This window comes from Scyliorhinus canicula, chromosome 15 (genome assembly GCF_902713615.1).
Source record: "Scyliorhinus canicula chromosome 15, sScyCan1.1, whole genome shotgun sequence".
Classification (NCBI taxonomy): Eukaryota; Metazoa; Chordata; class Chondrichthyes; order Carcharhiniformes; family Scyliorhinidae; genus Scyliorhinus; species Scyliorhinus canicula.
In genome coordinates this window covers 50,637,151-50,657,367 of record NC_052160.1, presented here as the reverse complement: position 1 = coordinate 50,657,367, position 20,217 = coordinate 50,637,151, and the positions used below count along the sequence as shown (strand labels likewise).

Here is a 20,217-nt window from a genome sequence, read left to right as displayed (position 1 = left end):
ATTAGCACAAAACCAGTTCCTTGAACTATGATTTGTATTTGCAATTTCTATTTAGCACCGCTGCTCGTGGTCCCAGATGTGCCTTTGCTCATTCCCTTTGCCAGTGGCCCACTGGAGACAATTTGCAAAGTTATTACAAGTTGCTCGTCAGAAACCTCCCATTTCGAACCTGACCAACACAGTTCCACTGTGTCAACAACACTTGATTCATATGTCTCCTCCAAGCAATTTAATTTGATTATTTGAACACAACCTATTTAATTCTTTTTGTTATACTTGTGTAAGCAGAGATGGAAATTTTTATAGTTTATAATTTTTTTAACAGATGGTTAAAGATCTGAGGCAGGAGTCAACTGGTTAGGTGTCAATGTATTGAATATAATTTTCCCAAATGAATTTATGTATCCATAATATCATAATAGAGACCGGAGACTATTTCTACACCAGCTGTGCACCTTGGGAGAGTTGGAATAGATGCTGCACTCAACACCCACCACCGGGAAGCAATGGAGCAGTGATATTGTCACTGGACTATTAATCCAGAGACCCAGAGTAATGTTCTGGAGACCCGGGTTCAAATCCCATCAAGGCAAGTGGTAAAATTTGAATTCAATGAACATATCTGGAATTAGATCAAATGATGACCTTAAAACCATTGTCGTTAAAAACCCTTCTGGTTTACTTTAGGGAAGGAAATCTGCCATCCTTACTTGGTCTGGCCGACATGTGACTCCAGACGCTCCACAGCCATGTGGTTGACTCTATTGCCCTCTGCAATGGTCTGGCAAGCCATTCAGTTCAAGGGCAATTAGGGATGGGCAATAAATGCTGGCCCAGCCAGCAATGCCCACATCCAGTGAATAAGAAAAAACACTGCAGTTTGAATGATCTACAGGATGCACCAGAGTAACTCAACAAGGTTCAACAGCACTGCCCAGGACCATTCCCTCCACCTCCAAGAACAAGGTGAGCAATAAAGACTCTTGAGACACCTCACCTCCTAGTGCCCCTCCAAGTCATACACCACCACGTGGCCAGAAACCCTCCTAATGTCTCCTCCGTGTCCATTTTTGATCCTGTGCCTCTGTGGAGCACTAAGGGCCATATTAAAGGCCTCGATGTAATTCAAATTGGTGTTTGTAAATGAGTGATTCCAAGGTGAAGCAGGCTAGCAACATCGCCACCACCTGAGTGCTACTAGGAAAGGGAAACGAATGCAGCCTTGCCATCATCATCCACAACCCAGGAAGAAACGGAAAAGGAGATTCGATTTGACAAAGTACACCTTACTGGTGGAGTGGTTTTCCCATCTGAAAATTACTGCTGCACCATTTGATCAATTTTAATATATGGAAGGTCAGGGTAGCACACCTACAATTCCCTCATGTACACATTCAGCAGTAGTGTGCCAGACTATCTGCCACGGGCCCCCGAGTATTGAATTGGAGACGCCCACAAAACCAACTCAAACAAACAGCTGGAATTCCAAAAGCATTCCAAATCTGATAACCCAACTCATTGTTTTGGAAGCCTTCAGCTTCTTGATCACTTACATCTATTTGAATCATTTCAGAAACAATTGGATGTTACATGGGGATTGGTAACCAAGAAGACATGAGCCAGATGGGCAGTATAAACCTCCTTTGCATCTTCTTTGTGAACTCTTCTACATGTAAGGGGTGGAAGTAACACACGCAGAAGTATGAGAAACGTCCTCTGTAATGATGCACTTTCAGAGACTTTATCAGTGAGCAGCAAAGGATTTATTTACAAGGATCTACAAGAGCAGCAGCTTGTCTACAACTAATTCTGGAATGGCTCCTGCCTAAGAGAACTCCACCTGGGATGATTCTCCCCTTTGAGTCCCATTGGTCACCCAGGTCAGGTGACCCTTACTCTGCTGTGTTCCCCTTAAAGGGTCAATCACCACTATCTCACTGTCATAATGGCCGGAATTTTGGGATGACTAGCATTTAAATCTCCGTTCACATCGGCAGGACTGGAAAATCCCACTGGCATGAAGGGCTGGAAAATTCTGGCCAATGTGCCCATTTTAATTGAGAGGATAGCTCAAGAACGTCGATCCAAATGCATGAATTGAAGGTGTCTGTTTGCATTCATCAGTTCTGGAAATATTATTCCTTGAAACATAAAATCGACAACCACTTAGAACAAATTGGGAAGCATCAAAACTCTATATTTTCAAAGAATGCAAGATAAAGGAGCAGGAGTAGACTATTCACCTCTTTCAGCTTGTTCCTTTCACCAGATTTCCTTCCTGTCCATAAATGTATCATATTCAGCCTGGGATGTACTCAAATGGCTGAGTGTCTAGAGCACTCTGGGGGGCAGAATTCCAGCAGTCACTTTGTATTAAAAATATTCCCTCGTCTTCGTCCTGAGATGGCCAGCCTCATATTCAGAGACTTATGACCCATTGTTCGAGACTCTTCCCACATCTACCCTGTCAAACTCCTTCAGAATTTTATACGTTTCAGTGAGTCACCTTTCATCCTTCTGAACTCTGGAGTAAAAGCCTCTCGTTTGCTCCATTACTTCCACTTGGGACAATTTATCTCGCCCTTTACCTAAGTTTTGTCTTGCCAGAGTGCGAGCTTCCCGTTACCAATTATTATGATGGGTCTATCAGAAAAGGTTTGCAATAATAGGTTTCCTCCAGTGTAGCAGAAATTTAATGCTTGAAGCATTCAGGCCCAGTCACTCACAGGATTAGCTCCTGTAAAAACATGCAGATTCCTCATGTCTACTACTGTTAAGCTCAGTGCCACATCCTGTACATTGAACCTATAAAGTGGATAAGGTATGTACAAATAATAGCAGAGATACTGATGTTTGGGAGCAGGAAAGGCTGCACTGATGACATAGGTGCCAGTATTCATTTGAATCTTATTTTTACTCTACGTACAACATATGTATCCTTTTCAGTCAATGTTCACCTTCCACGCGATATGCGTCTCAAGAGATTAGGGCACAGAGTGGACTGTTCTTCCAGAACTGATGAATGCAAACAGGCATCTTCAATTTGCCTGACACATTGTACAAAATAGTTCAATTCCCTCAGCATAACTATTAAATCGATGAAGGTGACTGAACTACAGTTTGCCACATAATGAGACCGTGTAGAGGTTCTCAACTCTCAGAATTGGCCACCACAAACTGCAGAGAGGTGATCTACCTCCTTCTCCTGACAGCCAGCACACTAGGAGAATTCACTTGCTCTTCTTTAACTCGGGCCATAAAGCTGTAACATCCTGGGAGGGGCCAGCACCTCCACAAGTGTTCCTATTATTGTTCGGCATTGCATTGGATGGCCAGCTTACAATACAGGCACTTGTTGCTATAGGAGGATCTGAACCCACAACCTTCTGGCTAAGAGGCAAAAGCTCCACCACTGAGCCAAACTTTAGATATCAGGCCAACTCAACCATAATTATAAAAAATTCATCTTCATCACAGCTTGTGCAGGTCTTACCACTCATTTTGAATCAGCTAACGGTTTAATTGTTATCAGGTTGAAATAATTACTCTGAAAATAAGTGGAGGACTATAAAAGAAAGTTTGGTTAATCTGTGGTCACTCATTACTTTATGCTTGTATCTGTGCCTGTTATCTGGAAGTATAGTCAATGGAAACAACCGCTTAGTCCAGTTTTACTGCACTACAATTTAGAAGATTATTTTAAGTGCAGCCATGAGACAGGTAGTTGACAGCTCAGAAGAAAGTCCAGATTTTAGATACTGATGTTTCTATGCTGAAGATATTAGAATTAAATTGATACTCAATGTCCAGATTCTAACTCAAGGCTACTGTTTGTTGAGTGCCATTGGAGTGACAGATCGGAGTTGTACCGGTGGGATTTTGTAATATTCAAAATGCATTCTTTGCATAGAGATGATGGACTCTGCTAAGGAATATCCTTTCCTCAGTGCTGGCATCTAGTGGTTCTACTCAGGAACTGCACATGCCTCCATTCACCAAAGAGCGCCCCAAGACCCAATGCGTAAAGACACCAGGAAGTGTGCCATTAAAGGTCCCTGCCTCATTTTTTTCCCATCCTTTTCTGGGTCAAGTCATTCCACCTTAGCACTGTTGGTTGAAAGATGAATGTTTCTTGCACCATTCAAGAGGGATAACATTTCATCCAAAGGCCAACACCTCCAACTGTGCAGTAATCCCTCCATACTGCACTGTTGGTGGAGTGTGCAAGTCTCTGGAGAGGGACTCAAATCCATGACATTCTGATACAGAGGCGAGAGCACTTCCCACTGAGTCAAGGCAGACATGGGACAAAAGACTTGCCTCTGTTATTTCTTTGGCATTCCCACAGTGCTTCATGGTCAATGGTTTACTTTTGGTGTACAGCTCCTGTAAACCAATTTGCACAGAGCAAGATCCCACAAATGCCATAGAGTAACCCGTTAATCTCGTCTGGTGATACGAGTTGAGAGTTGAATGATTGTGAAACAAATCAAAATGGACTGCTGTCTTCAAATAGTGCTAGGGGATCTTTCCTCAATAGGAAGGTGGAACCTTGGTTCCATTGGATGGCCAATGCAGCTGGTCATTTAATAATAATAATCGCTTATTGTCACAAGTAGGCTTCAATGACATTACTGTGAAAAGCCCCTAGTCGCCACATTCCAGCACCTTTTTGGGGAGGCTGGGACAGGAATTGAACCCGCACTGCTGCCTTTTTCTGCATTACAAGCCAGCTGTTTAGCCCACTGTGCTAATCCAGCCCCTTTTTATAAAGCGTGTCGAAAGATACTTATTTGGACAGTACGATGAATTACTTCACAAAGGATATTCCGAAGCGTGATACATTGGCAAGACCATGCAGACGCTGCGACAACGAATGAACGGACAACGCGCGACAATCACCAGGCAGGAATGTTCCCTTCCAGTCGGGGAACACTTCAGCAGTCAGATTACCTCTGATCTCCGGGTAAGCTTTCTCCAAGGCGGCCTTCAGGACGCACGACAACGCAGAATCGCTGAGCAGAAATTTATAGCCAAGTTCCGCACACATGAGTGCGGCCTCAACCGGGACCTGGGATTCATGTTGCATTACATTCATCCCCCACCATCTGGCCTGGGCTTGCAAAATCCTACCAACTGTCCTGGCTTGAGACAATTCATAGAATTTACAGTACAGAAGGAGGCTATTCGGCCCATCGAGTCTGCACCGGCTCTTGGAAAGAGCACCCTACCCAAGCCCATACTTCCACCCTATCCCCATAACCCAGTAACCCCACCTAACACTAAGGGCAATTTAGCATGGCCAATCCACCTAGCCTGCACAAGTTTGGACTGTGGGAGGAAACCAGAGCACCCGGAGGAAACCCATGCACACACGAGGAGAACGTGCAGACTCCACACAGACAGTGACCCAAGCCGGGAATCGAACCTGGGACCTTGGAGCTGTGAAGCATTTGTGCTAACCACTATGCTACCGTGCTGCCCTATAATTCACACCTCTTTAACCTGGGGTTACCCCTATCTCTGGATCTGTAAAGACTTGATTACATGCAAATGCTCGTATTCTAAGCATTGTCTGGCATCTTTGATTTTGTATATATATATGTTTCTGGAACATACCTCTTCATTCGCCTGAGGAAGGAGCAGCGCTCCGAAAGCTAGTGTTTGAAACAAACCTGTTGGACTTTAACCTGGTGTTGTAAGACTTCTTACTGTGCTCACCCAAGTTCAACGCCGGCATCTGCACATTTTCACAAAGTGTAGTTGACGTACTGAGGACCAGTCACTGCTCTGTAATTCCCTGATGCATATCTATTGCTATAAAGCTGTCTTGCTCTTAATCAAATTAATAAAACTGCTAATGTTGATTTGAGGTTTTGGCCAGATAAGTTAAAGTTAATTTCTTATGCCTTTATCAACTTGTTTCATTTGGCGATCAAGTCAGCGTACTTTGAGTGCTCTTCTTCAACTTCTAGAATTTAAATGTACTCCAGGAATGGCCTAGGTACATTCTCATGGTTAAATCTTCTGGATCCAAATTTAACTCCCCACAACTCAGTAATTTCCTGGAATCTCTTCCCACAAATTTCTCTTCCTTCCTTCATTTGTTGAGGCTGCTGATGCCACACCAGGTTAAAAAGTCCTGGAAACATGGTTAACTTTCTTGTATCATATCAATGCATCCAGTCTCCCAAAGGTCAGTCTAGATTGCAAATCACTTGACCCATGTCTTTGTGGGCAGTACAAAGAGGCCAATTTACTGGTGCACTCTATTACATTCAGCTCAAAATTCCTCCAAAAACAGCCAGGAACAACATCCAAGATTGACAGTCCCACAGACCACTGTGAGAAATTGAAGAAATCCCCAGTCAAAGTCTTGGTGGACAACTAGATTATCTTTATGCTTTAAAGACGCAGGGATTCATCAATTTTATCCACATCTGTGATGGTAGCCAGACATGAACATGTAAATAGTTGTATTGCTTTGGAAGGGGAAAATTTCTTTAAAAAGATAGGAGGATGTTCATATAATTGATCTATAAAGTGCAGAAGAAGACCATTCGATCCATCAAGTCTGCACCGACCCTCTGAAAGAGGGTACCCCATCTAGGCTCAATCCCTGGCCCATCCACATAACCCCAGCTAACCTGCACATCTTTGGACACTAAGGGGCAATTTCTTATGGTCAATCCACCTAACCTGCACATCTTTGGACTGTGGGGGGAAACTGGAGCACCCAGAGGAAACACACGCCGGCACGGAGAGAACGTAAAAACTCCACAGTCAGCCAAGACCCGAATTGAACCCAGGTCCCTGGCGCTGTGAGGCAGCAGTGCTAACCACTGTGCCACTATGCCGACCCACACAAGTGGCAGGCAATGGCCATCTCCAACAAGAGAGAATCTAACCATTGGTGCCTGTAAGGGATATCAGCATGACATCAGTAGAAGGAGAATATGTCATGTGATTGTTCCTATTTTCACTTTTGCTTTGCCACACAAACACACATGGGCACAAATATACAGTCACTCGCATACACAAAGTTATACATAAGTACACATACACACAAACATACACAGACACAAACACACACAAACATATACACACAAGCATATGCCCACATACAAACATACATGCACACACAAACATGCACACAAACGTATGGGTGGCATGGTAGCACAGTGGTTAGCACCGTTACTTCACAGTGCCAGGGACCTGGATTCAATTCCCGGCTTGGGTCACTGTCTCTGCGGAGTCTGCACGTTCTCCCCGTGTCTGCGTGAGTTTCCTCCGGGTGCTCTGGTTTCCTCCCACAAGTCCCGAAAGATGTGCTTGTTAGATGATTTGGACATTTAATACCCCCTCAGTGTACCTGAACAGGTGCTGTAGTGTGGTGACCAGGGGATTTTCACAGTAACTTCATTGCAGTGTTAATGTAAGCCTACCTGTGACACTAATAAAGATGATTACTGCAAGCACGCACACAGCTCTGATGCCTCCATGATCTACATCTAAATATAACTGTTTTCATCTGCTGAGTCTTAATAAATGGACCTGCAATATGTTTATCCAATCCCTTATGAGTGATTGGTGCCTTGTAGAGTAAATAAGCCCAAGGTATTTTATCATTATAATAACACCAAAGAAGACATCCTGGAATGTAGTACAAAAACTTTGATATCCTTTGAAAACAGGCCATTATTTTCCAAGTGCCTTTCAGAAGCTGATCTTCATAATTTTGGCAAATCACTTTCTCCCAAAAGGGAACAAAGTCCCCTAGCGTACACGTTGAGCCGCGTGTTTCTAGGCGCTCGCAGTGCCGAGAAACACGTGATTATTCAACACAACCCATGTTGTATAAGGGGCCTGAATGGAGAACATGCTGCAAATAGCCCTATTTTTTACAGTGGGGAGCTCCGCTTGCCGCAACTCCACAGTGTAGTGAGAAATCGGGATGCCATTTTTAAATGTTGTCCTGGGCGGGATTCTCCCCTACATGGCAGAGCGGGGGGTCCCGGCGGCAAGGAGTGGCGTGAACCACCCTGGCGCCGGGCCTCCCCAAAGTGGTTTGTGCCGCACCGGCTGGCAGGGAAGGGGCTTGCCGCCACGCCAACCGGCGCCGAAGGGCCTCCGCCAGCCGGCGCAAGTTGGCGCATGCGCGGGGGCACCAGCGTGTGCTGGCATCATCCCAATGCATGCGCAGGGGGGGGTCATCTCCACGTCGGCCATGGCGGAGGATCACACGAGCCGACGTGGAGGAATAGAGTGCCCCCACGGCACAGGCCCGCCCGCGGATTGGTGGGCCCCCATCCCGGGCCAGGCCACCGTGGGAGAAACGCACAGGGCCAGATCCCCCCGCGCCCCCACCCCCCCCCCCCCTCCAAGAGTGAGTCTAACTGAAATGTGCAGATTTGCCTAAATGTGATCCCACCCACAATGGGATTGCATTGGATTTTACCTGAGAAAGGACGTATTTTTTACCTGAGAATGGACGTACTGGCGCTGGAGGGTGTGCAGAGGAGATTCACTAGGTTAATCCCAGAGTTGAGGGGGTTGGATTACGAGTAGACTGGGACTGTACTTGTTGGAATTTAGAAGGATGCGGGGGGGATCTTATAGAAACATAAAATTATGAAGGGAATAGATAGGATAGATGCGGGTAGGTTGTTTCCACTAGCAGATGAAAGCGGAACTAGGGGGAATAGCCTCAGAATAAGGGGAAGTAGATTTAGGACTGAGTTTACGAGGAACTTCTTCACCCAAAGGGTTGTGAATCTATGGAATTCTCTGCCCAATGAAGCAGTTGAGGCTCCTTCATTAAATATTTTCAAGGTAAAGATAGATAGTTTTTTGAAGAATAAAGGAATAAAGCATTATGGTGTTCGGGTGGGAAAGTGGAGCTGAGTCCACAAAAGATCAGCCATGATCTCATTGAATGGCGGAGCAGGCTCGAAGGGCCAGATGGCCTACTCCTGTTCCTAGTTCTTATGTTCGTATGTCGCGAAGTGTGGCGAGCTGGGTAGATCCTGGGAGTGGGGTCTACTGGCTTCTATCAGCCTCACTGCGCATGGCGAGCTGCTTTTACAGTGCAGCGTGGTCATTGGATTACACCCTTTGTTATCAATGTGGTCACTTCCTGCTGATTCCCTGGCATCCTCTTATCATCGAAGGGCTCCACAGATTCCATAGAATCACAAAAGTCACAAACTTTCATTGGTAGGGATTATCTCAAAGGGCTTTAGACGAGGGTAAAAATTAAACAGGCAGCTGCTGAGTGTGAGGCGGAAAGGAAAAATTAAATGGGGTTTGGGTGGAAGGAGGGTAAAAAATGGTGAAAGCAAAATATTTGAGGAGGATTGCAAAAGGAGGGAAGGCGTTGGGAAGGTCAAGGATGTGAAGCTGCACTTTCTGGAGCACAGAGGAGTGAAATACACAACCTCCAAAATTGGGGTGGAATGAGTGGAGACTAAGGAAGGTGAGGCACAGAAACCAAAAGGCTAGCAGGTAACAAACATTAGGATTGCGCAAATTCATGGTTAAAGGCAAGGATGAGAAACTTGAAATCACCTAATTGGGCTACAGGAAGTCTCGAGAGAACAGGACTGGCGGGAGTTCAAAGTTTTGCCGGTAGTGGCACAGGCTGTAGGGTCTTAGGATGAGTTGAAACTTAACCAGCATTGCGGAGAGAGTTGACAGTTACAAAGGAGGAATATCAATGAAGACAGAAACTAGAGTTCTAGTGGTATGCAGGAAAATCAGTAGATAATGAAAGAATGCAACCTCAAACCATTTCACAGCGAATTAAGTCTTTTTAGAATGCAGTCATAAGTGTAATGTAAAGAAATGAGGCAGCCAATTCATACACAACCAGTTCCCACAACAGAATTGAGCTAAATGACCAGATAATCGGATTTAGGGATAAATATTAGCCAGGAAACTTGGGATGATGTCCTGCTTTTCTTAAATAGTGCCATTGGATCTCCTGCATCCATCTGAGAGGGCAGGTAGTGCCTCAGTTAAATGTATCATTCAAATAACAGTTCCTCCAACAATACAGGCACTACTCTGGCACTTTACTGAGGTGTCAGCCTACATTAGTGGAATGGAATTTGAACCATAATCGCTCTACCTCAAAGGCTAGAGTGGTACATATTGGACTGTGGCTGACAGCCAAGAAAGTGCCACAGAGCAATCTGGTGGGAAATCATCTCGGAGAGAGTTAGAAAGGTTGAGCCTCAACACCGGTGTAAGTTCCTGCTTCGCGGCATTGACAGAGAGCTAAGGGGAAGTGGGGCATTGTCACAAAAGTTTGTGAATGCAATCTGTGCGTCAGGATAGATGTGTGATAGAGCCACTAACCCCATGGGGAAAGCGTAAACTAAAGTAACCAAAAATACAGACTGACCCAGAAATGAAGAAATTACCGCCAAGGCATCACTTCTTTTAAAACCTTTACTTTAATGCAAATCAGAACCAATGTAAATTGAACATGAATGAGTATGAAAATCATACTTCAAATGAAAAGGTAAATTTCACTTTAAAGGTTGATGCAACAAAGATACAAAAGCAGAAGCACTCTACATCGCTACACTGTTAAGCAATATACTAATCTGTATTCACGCAGTGTGAATCAGGCATCCCATCTGACAACTTTCACCTTCAGGTTTCGTGGGCATGATATCACCAGTAAGATACACTTCTATGAATCCTCTCTCCCTTGGGTCATGCCAGATCTGATGGTTCAGTTTTCCAGGGTTTCTTTTCAACCGACCAATCGCAGTTGGACACCTAGAATCATAGAATTTACAATGCAGAAGGAGGCCATTTGACATCGAGTCTGTACCGGCCCTTGGAAAGAGCACCCTATCTAAGCCACACTGCCACCATATCCCCGTAACCCAGCAACCCAACGTAACCTTTTTGGACAATAAGGGCAATTTCACGTGGCCAATCCACCTAACCTGCACATCATTGTACTATGGGAGGGAACCGGAGCACCTGGAGGAAGCGTTCTTCCATGCAACATGGGGAGAACGTTCAGACTCCGCACAGACAGTGACCCAAGCCGGGAATCGAACCTGGGACCTTGGAGCTGTGAAGCAACTGTGCTAACCACTGTGCTACCATGCCCCCTACTTCAGTCGCAGGTCCTTGATGCCTACATAATACCCTGTACTTAAATGGGGTTAGGTACGTTTTGGCGCAGCCATTTGGGCGCGGCCGTTGTGGCGCGGCCGTTTTGGCGCGGCTGTTTTGGCGCCGGACGTTTTGGCGCCAAAATAACATTTCTTTATTTGTGAATTAGCCTCAGGTGAGTTGGCTGCTGGTGCGGGTGCGTTGAGTTGGATGCTGGTGCGTTCTATCACCATCTTTTTATATATTTTTTAACTAAACTAATTTGCATACCCATATGATGGCTGAGGCAGTATCAACGAAACGTGGTAAAGAAAAATTTGTTCATAACGGATTCCTTTACGTCTTTGACAAAACAAGCAAAGGTGACAGCGAAGTGAAATTTTGGCGTTGTGAGCAAAAAAACCGGTGCAAAGCACGTCTCCATACTAAAGCTGCAAACGTGGTGAGGCAGCTGAACAGCCATTCGCATGATGCTTCTGCTGCACTCGTAAAAACTAAAATAAAAAAGAGAGCACAGGAAACCCTTGAGGCACCGACTGTAGTTGTTAATGAATGTTTGACAGACATATCCCAAGCTAGTCTACCAGCCATTCCTAATATATCTGCTTTGAGGAGAATGATAAGCAGAAAGCGTAATTATGTATTGAACGCCCCCACCAATCCAAGTGATTATGAAAGGTTACTAGCCGCCCATGAACCGCCACAAAAACTAAAAAAGTATAGAGATGCAGATAAAAGAATACATGAAACTGTTCTTAAATTTGAAAACATGGATGCTATCGAGTACTTGAGGAGCCTTGCTCATAATTACCAAATGAACTAAACTAAAGGTTTTTTAACTTTAGTTTTTAACTAAATGAACTAATTTAAGGTTTTTAACTAAATGAACTAATTTAAGGTTTTTAATTTACAATAAAGATAAAAGAATACATGAAAGTGTTCTTAAATTTGAAAATTTGAGTACTTGAGGAGCCTTGCTCATAATCACCAAATGAACTAAACTAAATGAACTAATTTAAGATTTTTAAATTTACTTGCAACAATTTGCAACAAGTTACTAGCCACAAAAACTAAAAGAATTTCTGTCGTCTGCGCCCAAACGGCCGCGCCAAATTGGCCGCGCCCAATTGTCCCATGGCGCCCAAACGGCTGCGTCTAAACGGCCGCGCCAAAACGGCCGCGCCCAATTGTCCCTTCCTCACTTAAATGGCAGGCAGTATACTTCTGGCACTGAATATTGTGCCTACATCTGAAGAATCAGGTTCCCCCCTTCACACCTGTAGAATGGGTGTAGCACCAATGAACTTCCAGGACTATATTTTTCAATAAATCCCTTAATGCTCTAAAAAAATAGGCCCATATAATTGCTCTCTGGTGTACATTTTCCACCATGTGTAACAATAAAGAAAAATGATAGTTTGATAAAATAATTTTATACCCTCCAGCATTGCTGAACAAGAAGAGATGCACTGTTGAAATTTTTGTCTTGGTCTAATCAGAACTGATGCAAGCATGTAAAATTTCAAAGGGAGCAATAATTTATATTCCAAGAGAAAAGGGAGGCTGGTTGGTTGGCAGGACCAACTGGTCAAGACATTGCCAATGAGAATACACCAAGGAAGTTCTTCACCCAAGCGTTTCTTTAAATTTAAAAATGGCAAGTCAACTTTGATTGGATGAGACATTGTCATGGGGAAAGAATTAGGGAACGACTGTTCTCCAAGCTTTTGTTCAATTGAAAAAGACTTGATGACAGGACATGTTCTTTTTGCCTGCAGAGGACAGGATCCTGTGTATGAATATATGTAGCTTCTCAGCCAACACCCAGTTTGTTGGCATCGCCAAGCTTTTGGAATACGTTTCCGGATTTTAGACCTTTTTACGTCAGCTTGCACAGTACCTCCATGAACTTCTGCCTCCTTTACTGGCAAACAGAAAAAGACTTTTTACTGAGAGAGATGTGCTTCTTCTCCTCACTAGGATTTGGTCTCTATCTAACTCTGTCTGCTTTCTCCTTGTCTGCATCTGGACCTTCATCTTTCAGCTCCTCTATTTATAGCTCTCCTTTTTTGTCTGAGGCTCTCCTTTGTGACGATAGCACACCTTTGTGTATGTTATTCTCCTTTGTGTCTGCCGTTCTCCTTTGTGTCTGCTCTTGCAGCCTCTATACCTTCACTTCCAGCTTGTTGGTACGGCTTGCAGATCAAGGGTTGTCAGGCCACATGGGCCAACATTTCTAATTATCCAAGAAAAGTTCAATTGATCCCTTTCCAATTGATGCAGTCTCTGAAAAGTCCTTTTCAAACATTCTCAAATACAATTACAATTTCACAGACAATTTAAAGTAATTGTACATTCTCCTTACTGCACTACTTCCAGATCAAGGATCATTGCAGAGAGGCAGCTAAGCTTGAGAAGGAGAATGGTTCCCACACCCCTTCATGCAGCAGGACGAACTGATGGGGTCAAAGCCATAGATATGACATAGAATTTACAGTGCAGAAGGAGGCCATTCGGCCCATCGAGTCTGCACCGGCTCTTGGAAAGAGCACCCCCACCCAAGGTCCACACCTCCACCCTATCCCCATAACCCAGTAACCACACCCAACACTGAGGGCAATTTTGGACACTAAGGGCAATTTAGCATGGCCAATCCACCTAACCTGCACATCTTTGGACTGTGGGAGGAAACCGGAGCACACAGAGGAAACCCACGCACACACAGGGAGGATGTGCAGACTCCGCACAGACAGTGGCTCAAGCCAGAATCGAACCTGGGACCCTGGAGCTGTGAAGCAATTGTGCTATCCACAATGCTACCGTTCTGCCCTAATGCCAGGGCTTTTCGGCACAGTTTAAGAAATCTTATGTTGCAGCTGGTATCCCATTTAAATGAAAACCATTCTGACAATTTTGTATTCACAGGATTTCAAATGATACAGGTTCCTGACATCTAATTAGTGGGTACTGAATTAATTTGAAGTTAATATGGGTTAAGGACTTCACTAGAAACAGCAGACAGAGGAAGTTGTCAGTAACGGATTTACAATGTGGATATATATAGTAACCAGAGCAATTCTGACTGGTCATGGATTGGTTCAGGATAGGACAATGTCACCTATCATCATCTCACATCCCATTTTAAAGCAGAAAAATCACAGGCAAGGGAAGAAAAAAACACACAGCAAGTTGTTACGAGTTGATCAAATGCTTAAGTAGGGTGCTTTTTCAAACAATCAGTGCAGGCTTGAATGGCCAAATGGCCTCCTTCTGCACTGTAGGGATTCAATTGCCCGAAAAGGTGATGGTAGCAGATAGAATAGTGTGTGGAATTCTCCGTCGGTGAGATCCTCCGCTCCACTGGCAGCGCACCCACGCCGGCGGATTGCCTGACGGCGTGGGGTGGCAACAATGGGAAATCCCATTGGCCGGCCGGAAGGAATTAGGGAACGACTGTTCTCCAAGCTTTTGTTCAATTGAAAAAGACTTGATGACAGGCCATGTTCTTTTTGCCTGCAGAGGACAGGATCCTGTGTATGAATATATGTAGCTTCTCAGCCAACACCCAGTTTGTTGGCATCGCCAAGCTTTTGGAATACGTTTCCGGATTTTAGACCTTTTTACGTCAGCTTGCACAGTACCTCCATGAACTTCTGCCTCCCTTACTGGCAAACAGAAAAAGACTTTTTACTGAGAGAGATGTGCTTCTTCTCCTCACTAGGATTTGGTCTCTATCTAACTCTGTCTGCTTTCTCCTTGTCTGCATCTGGACCTTCATCTTTCAGCTCCTCTATTTATAGCTCCCCTTTTTTGTCTGAGGCTCTCCTTTGTGACTATAGCACACCTTTGTGTATGTTATTCTCCTTTGTGTCTGCCGTTCTCCTTTGTGTCTGCTCTTGCAGCCTCTATACCTTCACTTCCAGCTTGTTGGTACTGCTTGCAGATCAAGGGTTGTCAGGCCACATGGGCCAACATTTATAATTATCCAAGAAAAGTTCAATTGATCCCTTTCCAATTGATGCAGTCTCTGAAAAGTCCTTTTCAAACATTCTCAAATACAATTACAATTTCACAGACAATTTAAAGTAATTGTACATTCTCCTTACTTCACTACTTCCAGATCAAGGATCATTGCAGGGAGGCAGCTAAGCTTGAGAAGGAGAATGGTTCCCACACCCCTTCATGCAGCAGGACGAACTGATGGGGTCAAAGCCATAGATATGACATAGAATTTACAGTGCAGAAGGAGGCCATTCGGCCCATCGAGTCTGCACCGGCTCTTGGAAAGAGCACCCCCACCCAAGGTCCACACCTCCACCCTATCCCCATAACCCAGTAACCCCACCCAACACTGAGGGTAATTTTGGACACTAAGGGCAATTTAGCATGGCCAATTCACCTAACCTGCACATCTTTGGACTGTGGGAGGAAACCGGAGCACACAGAGGAAACCCACGCACACACAGGGAGGATGTGCAGACTCCGCACAGACAGTGGCTCAAGCCAGAATCGAACCTGGGACCCTGGAGCTGTGAAGCAATTGTGCTATCCACAATGCTACCGTTCTGCCCTAATGCCAGGGCTTTTCGGCACAGTTTAAGAAATCTTATGATGCAGCTGGTATCCCATTTAAATGAAAACCATTCTGACAATTTTGTATTCACAGGATTTCAAATGATACAGGTTCCTGACATCTAATTAGTGGGTACTGAATTAATTTGAAGTTAATATGGGTTAAGGACTTCACTAGAAACAGCAGACAGAGGAAGTTGTCAGTAACGGATTTACAATGTGGATATATATAGTAACCAGAGCAATTCTGACTGGTCATGGATTGGTTCAGGATAGGACAATGTCACCTATCATCATCTCACATCCCATTTTAAAGCAGAAAAATCACAGGCAAGGGAAGAAAAAAAACACACAGCAAGTTGTTACGAGTTGATCAAATGCTTAAGTAGGGTGCTTTTTCAAACAATCAGTGCAGGCTTGAATGGCCAAATGGCCTCCTTCTGCACTGTAGGGATTCAATTGCCCGAAAAGGTGATGGTAGCAGATAGAATAGTGTGTGGAATTCTCCGTCGGTGAGATCCTCCGCTCCACTGGCAGCGCACCCACGCCGGCGGATTGCCTGACGGCGTGGGGTGGCAACAATGGGAAATCCCATTGGCCGGCTGCCGAACTGGAAGATCACGCTGCCGGTGAGGGCATGCCGTACAGGAAAATGCAGCTGGAAGACTGGAGAATCCCGCCCAGTAACTTTTTAAAGGACCTAATGACAAGGGAACAAATTGCTGTACTATGAACCAAGGAATGATACTAATTGAATAGTTTGTCCCAAGTGCCAGCTCTGGCATGTTGGGCCCAATGGTCTCTCTCTGTGCTATATTATCCTATGATTCTATGAAATCCATTTCTCTTCAATGGACTTTGAAATTGCAGTGATATGTGTTTATCACTTAGCATCTCGATGATAGATAGAGTCATAGAGAAATACAGCACAGAACAGGCCCTTCGGCCCACAATGCTGTGCCAAACTTTTGTCCTAGGTTAATCATGGATTATCATAGAATTTTGGACACTAAGGGCAATTTATCAGGCCAATCCACCCAACCTGCACATCTTTGGACTGTGGGAGGAAACCGGAGCACCCGGAGGAAACCCACGCACACACGGGGAGGATGTGCAGACTCCACACAGACAGTGACCCAAGCCGGAATCAAACCTGGGACCCTAGAGCAGTGAAGCAATTGTGCTATCCACAATGCTACCGTGCTGCCCTTAAGAACAAATTATCTCCGCTCCATTATTCTACCGTAATCCATGTACCTATCCAATAGCCACTTGAAGGTCCCTAATGTTTCGACTCAACTATTTCCACAGGCAGTGCATTCCATGCCCCCACTACTCTCTGGGTAAAGAACCTACCTCTGACATCCCCCTATATCTTCCATCATTCACCTTAAATTTATGTCCCCTTGTAATGGTTTGTTCCACCTGGGGAAAAAGTCTCTGACTGTCTACTCTATCTATTCCCCTGATCATCTTATAAACCTCTATCAAGTCGTCCGATAAGACGGACATTACAGCTTATAGATGTGTGGCCAAAGGTAAAGGCCATTCTTCCCTCCGTTATTTTGTATTAAAGAGCCCTGTACATAAAACCCAGACAAGTGACTTTTCCCAGGTGAAATCATGTGCTGGATTGGCCGTTCTGGACACTAAATCCCTGCGCCGGCGTGAAAGTGGTGGTGTTTTACACCAGTTCTTGAAAGTGCACAATGAATAATGCCCATGACTTTTCGAACTTCTCCGTCCTTCCCCTCAGTACAAACTTAATCTTCTCAAGAGCCAAGAATTCCAACCGGTCCCCCCCGCCACGCCAGGACACAGGGTGGAGAGGCTGCTCTCCATCCCAACAGGATCTACTTTTGGGCGATCAACAAGGCGAAGGCTACGATATCTGCCACTGCACCCGTTTCCAACCCTGGCTGGTCCGACACCCCGAATATGGCCTCCCAGGGGCCCGGGTCCAGTTTCACATGCACCATCTTGGAAATTACCCTAAAAACCTCCTGCCAGTAGTCCTCTAGCATTGGACAGGACCAAACCCTCTTCCAAAATAGCTCCGTACACCACTGACACTACCCCCCTCTCCAATCCCCTTGACGTCAGCACCTCCTCCAGCGATGTGGAGGCTGGTTCCTCCGGGATGATCTGTATCTCCTTTCTGGCACAATCTCGAACCTGCATGTATCTGAACCTGCTCCAGCCCATACTTCGCTTCCAGCTCCTTCAATCCTGCAAACCGTCCCCTAAGAAACACATCTTTTAGTGTCTTAATCCCCTTTTCTTACCATTTCCGGAAATTTCCACCCCACCTCCCTGGCTCAAATCTGTGGTTCCCCTGAATCGGCATTTGCCTTGACCCTACCCCCAACCCGAAGTGTTGTGGAAACTGCCTCCAGATTTTCAACAAAGCTATTAATACCAGACTCCCTGAGTATTTCCCCGGGGCTATCAGGAGCGGCGCTGTTGCTAATGCTTTCAATCCCGACCCCCTGCACAAACTCTCCTCCATTCTACCCATTGGGAATCAACCCCCCTGACCCAGCTCCGCACATTCTTCACATTCACCGCCCAGTAGTAGTACATCAGGTTCGGGAGACCCAAACCCCCTGCCTGCCTGCCCCTCTGTAGCAGCAACTTTCTCACTCTGGCCACCTTCCCTCCCCATAGGAACGAGATAATCCTTCCCTCAATCTCCCTGAAAAAAGCCTTTGGCAGGAAAATCGTTAGGCATTGAAAAATAAACAGAAATCGCGGCAACACATTCATTTTAACCGCCTATACCCGATCCGCCAGTGACAGAGGGAGACCATCCCATCTTGCCAAATCGGCTTTCATTCCCCCCACAAAACTAGAGATGTTGTACCTGCGAAGCCTCCCCCACTCCCGAGCAACCTGCACCCCCAGGTACCTAAAGTGAGTCTCTGCCCTACGGAATCGCAGCCCCCCACCCCCGGGCGAGACACCACAAAATACCCAGTCTAATTGCTGTTCCTTTTGTCAAATTGATCAAATGCACTGCTGTGTCACTGCTGTAATTTCTACAAAATGTTCTCTCTATATTCAGCAACACTCAATGCTTTAATACCTAAAACTTCACAAACCCAGAGTCCTCACCTCAATTTGAAATTAGAGTTTTCCCAATTGCTCAGAGTGGAAAGTTTCAGTGTTTAAAAATAGTTGGCCCCCTCCCCAGAGTTTGTCAGGTCTAAGTACTGACTGCTCCCCATTGAAACATGATATGGATTTCAGGTGGAATAAATCTCATTCTGTCTTTCAATGGCCTTTATATGAGGTTGTGTGAATATTGGTGTTGAGATGATCTATGCATCCATGTCAAATATTGCTTTATCTCCCTTTTTGGTGAAAGTGCTACTGGTAATCCAGTTTTACTCACCTGATTAATGTGTCTGTTAAAACCTAGAAAAGGTTTTTGGGGTTGGGGTGGAGCCGGGAGTGCAGGAGGCGAAAGAGGCCGGTGTGCTGGCCTTTGCGCCCCTAGTAGCCCGGCGAAGGATCTTGCTACAATGGAAGGATGCGAGGCCCCCAAGCGTGGAGACCTGGATCAATGACATGGCGGGTTTCATTAAGCTAGAGAAGGTCAAATTCGCCCTGAGAGGGTCGGAACAAGGGTTCTTTAGGCGGTGGCAACCTTTTCTCGACTTTCTGGCTCAACGATAGGGTACGGGGACAGTAGCAGCAGCAACCCGGGGGGGAGGGGGGAAGGGGGAGGGGGAGGGAAAAGGTGGGGGGGGGGGCGGACGATGACTATGTTTGTTTATTTAATTTAAATTTATTTTGAAGTTCTTTTGTTGTTCATTGGGGTTGGGGGGGTGGGGGATGGGATACATGCGTCGATACGGTCTGGGGGTGGTACGGTTATTATGGGTTATTTTGTTGCATTTCATTGTTTGTCATTATGTTTTATATTTTCTGTAAAAAATTCCAATAAAAATTATATTTTAAAAAAAACCTAGAAAAGGGAATTTCATACTTAGCATGTTTGTACACTAATATTTACCCACAATAAATTTAAGACCAACACAGCTTATGAGCCTAGCCTTTATGAACCTGTATCATGTCTCCATTTACCACAGTAAGAAGTCTTACAACACCAGGTTAAAGTCCAACAGGTTTGTTTCAAACACGAGCTTTCGGAGCACGGCTCCTTCTTCAGGTGAATGGAAAGGCTTGTTCCAGAAATGTTTATATAGACACAGTCAGAGATGCCCCGGAATGCGAGCACCTGCAGGCAATCAAATCATCAAAGATGCAGAGAGAGAGGTAACTCCAGGTTAAAGAGGTGTGAATTGTCCCAAGCCAGTTCAGTTGGTAGGCCTCTGCAAGTCCAGGCTTGTTGGTGGGGGCCGAATGTAATGCGACATGAATCCCAGATCCCGGTTGAGTCCGCATTCATGCGTGCGGAACTTAGCTATAAGTTTTTGCTCAGCAATTTTGCGTTGTCGCGTCTCCTGAAGGCCTCCTTGTAGAATGCTGACCCGGATATCAGAG

The 20,217-nt window shown here is 45.2% G+C and overlaps 1 long non-coding RNA gene across 3 annotated transcripts in view; it reads left to right on the top strand.

Moving 5' to 3' along the window:
* The window catches only part of LOC119978104, a 96,506-nt gene that overhangs the window by 35,054 nt on the left and 41,235 nt on the right, over positions 1-20,217 (top strand). The window contains exon 3 of one of the 3 annotated variants that reach the window (XR_005463383.1): positions 423-671. The exons of the other annotated variants lie outside the window; for them this stretch is intronic. This is a non-coding gene — a long non-coding RNA (uncharacterized LOC119978104). Of the gene's footprint in view, positions 1-422; positions 672-20,217 lie in introns of those variants that run through there. 3 annotated transcript variants of the gene reach the window in all.